The sequence below is a fragment of the Propithecus coquereli genome, unplaced genomic scaffold, assembly GCF_000956105.1.
Source record: "Propithecus coquereli isolate 6110/MARCELLA unplaced genomic scaffold, Pcoq_1.0 Scaffold377, whole genome shotgun sequence".
Lineage (NCBI taxonomy): Eukaryota > Metazoa > Chordata > Mammalia > Primates > Indriidae > Propithecus > Propithecus coquereli.
In genome coordinates this window covers 662775-666021 of record NW_012149474.1, presented here as the reverse complement: position 1 = coordinate 666021, position 3247 = coordinate 662775, and positions in this window count along the sequence as shown.

The window sequence follows — 3247 nt, the reverse complement described above, 5'->3', positions numbered from 1 at the left end:
TGATGTGTCGTTCAGTTTTGAGAGCGCTTCGTGCGTCCGGGGTCCAAGTCCTTCCCCACGCACCGGCTTTGTGGAGACTTTTCTCCCCGTGTGTGGCGTTTCCTTTGTGCTCTGACTGGTGTCGGAAGACGACACTATGAAGTGCTAAAAACTCCTGCTCAAAAGAGCAGAAGCTCTTAATTTTGACAAAGTCTGATTTATTAATTTTTCTCTTATAGATCCTGCTTTTAGTGTTGTAGCTAAGAAACCTTTGCCCAACCCAAGGGCACAAAGATTTTATCATTATAAAGTGACCTTTTTTAGCTTCCGAGGTCAGGCGGGATCGGGTGCGTTCAGGGCGGTGTGGCCGTAGAAAATGACCTTTTTTAAAATGAAAAGAGATGATAGCTGTGCACAGTCTCGGGAAACGTGATAATTTAATACGTTCATATAATTTGTGAAGACCAAGTCAGTGTCCTTGGGATCATCCCCTCCAATACCAATACGTGTCTTCGAGTTCTCTTCTAGCTATTTTGAAACATGCAGTGGATTATGGTGGATCACAGTCGCCCTACTGATCTAACTGTCCGCTAGGTCTTGTTCTTCCATCAGACCGTACGCAACGTTACCGTCTTTATCCTTGGTGACGTTTCTTGCTCCGAAATCCACTTTGATGTGAATATGGCAGCCTTCTTTTCTAGGGTCATCATGGTGTGACTTTTTCTAACCTTTCACTTTTAATAACTTATTTGTGCCTTTTATATTTATAGTGAATGTCTTTAGGCAGTTTACAGAGTGGTCTTGCGGGACAATCGTATCTTTTTATTGGACTGTTTAGACTGTTACGCTTAGAGCAGTTACCGGCGCGGCGAAGGTAAAATCTATTCGCTATTTGTTTTTCTTCTTCCGTCTGTTCCTTGTGTCTCTTTTCCTTCCTTCTGCCTTCTTTTGGATCGATCGAGGGCTTTCTCACGATTCCTTTTTATCTTCTGTGTTTGCATATTTGCTGTAACCCTCAGTTTTATTTTAGTCGCCACCTGGGTCTACAGGACGTATCCTCAGTCACCGCGGTCGACCTTCCAGAGACGTTCGACACTTCACGTGTGCAGCGAGAACCCACGGCTTCCCTCCCCCGGGCCCCGTGCTGGTCTCCTCACATCTTACTGCAACCTGTGTCATAGACACCACGCCGCACTGTTACTATTTTTGTTTAATCAGTTATGTTTTAAAGAGGTCGAAATAGCGTGTGAACGACCTTGCCTGGTCACCCACACGGTTTCAGAAGCTCTCATTGCTCTGTGTGGGTCCGGTTTTCGGTCTGGCATACTCTCCTTCTGCTCGAAGGACTTTCTTTAACATTTCTTGATAATGTACAGGCAGTAGTTGTTTGTCTGAAAATATTCCTCATTTTTGAAAGATATTTTTCTAGGACGATAGTTTCTTTTAAAAGCGTCGCTCCACTGTTTTCTCACTTGCGTCGGTTCCGACAAAAATCGGCTTTCATCTTCATACGTGTTTCTCCTACATAGCACACTCCCGCCTCCCGACTGTTTCAAGATTTTCTTTTTATCGCTGATTTTGAGCGATCTGGTTATGATTCGGCTTGGTGTTGTTTTCTTCATGTTTCTTGTGCTTGGAGTTCATTGAGCTTCTTGCATCTGTGGGTTTCTAGTTTCCATCAAATTCAAACACACTCTGGCCTTTATTTCTTCCATTCTTCCTGCCCTCCGTGCCTCCATCTGCAGGCGCGTCAGCCTGTCGGAGCTGCTCCCCGACGGGCAGGGTGGAAACTCACTAGGTGTTCACGGTGGGTTGGAGAGTTCAGGACAGAAAGAAGTACAAAGTTTATTTATTTTCCTGAGAAAGAAAGAATGAGAGAGAGAGAGAGAGAGAGAGAGAGAGAGAGAGAGAGAGGAGGGAACAGCCACGGCACACAGAGAAAGGAGTGAAAATGCCGCGCAGTTGAGGAACGGTGGTGGGTGTTTTAAAGCAGCCGTCCCCAACCTTCATGGCACCAGGGACTGTTTTCATGGAAGACAATTTTTCCACAGACTGGGGATGGGGGGATTGTTTCGGGATGATTCAAGGCATTACATTTATTGTGCACTTTATTTCTATTATTATTACGTTGTAGTATATAATGAGATAATTAGGCAACTCCCCGTAGGTTGGGGACCCCTGTTTTAAAGGGTAAAGATGGCTTTCCCCTCTGCCCTAGCAGGCTGATATCGGGGGCAGCTGCGGGGCGGCCGTGTTTGCTTTTTCCGTTTTTTTTCCTTTTCTCTGTGAAGCCAGCGTATCTGAGTCCTTGGACTGTGTTCCTTGCAGGAACCGAGGCAGAGAGCTGGAGCAGGGAGTTCGCACCCCTACTGCCTGCTTCAGGCTCTGCAAGGCTGAGAAAACAAAGTCGTACAGACACTGAGTTAGACCACATGTGTTTTAATTAAATCAAACAAAGGGGGTTGTTTTTGGGTTTTTTTTTTTCTCAAAGAGGCAATTATGTGTTGTGAGTTTATTTCTCTTTTTTTCTGTGTGGCAGTTTATTTTCTCTGTTAGGTAGGTTACTAGTAAGACCACCTTTCACTGATGAGCTATTTATTTTTAGGGTTCTTTGTCTCTCCCTGTTTCATTTTGGACAGTTTCTGTTGCTGTTTCCAAGCTCACTACTCTCGTCTTCTGCAGTGTCTAATCTGCTGTTAATTCTGTCCAGTGCATTTTCCATCTCATGCATGATTGATTTTATCTCTCTCGTTTTCTTTTTTTTGAGACAGGGTCTTGCTTTGTCTCCCAGGCTGGAGTGCAGTGGCATCATCACAGCTCACTGCAGCCTCCAACTCCTGGGCTCAAGCGATGCTCCTGCCTCAGTCTCCCAAGTAGCTGGGACTATAGGTGCCACCATGCCCAGCTAATTTTTCTATTTTTTGTAGAGACGGGGTCTCGCTCTTGCTCAGGCCGGTCTCGAACTCCTGGCCTCAAGTGATCCTCCCGCCTCCCAGAGTGCTAAGATGACAGGGGTGAGCCACCGTGCCCAGCTTGATTGCTTTTTATGTCTAGAAGATTAATTTGGGTCTTTTTTACATCTTCACTATCTCTACTTAGGATGTTCAAACTTTCCGATAGCTTTTCATCACATGGAATACGGTTACAATAACTGTTTTAATATCCTTGTCTGTTAATTCTAGCATCTGTATTGGTTTCAATTAATTGATTTTTCTCCTGATTATGGTTTGAATTATCCTTTTTCTTTGCCTGCCTGGTATTCTTTGAG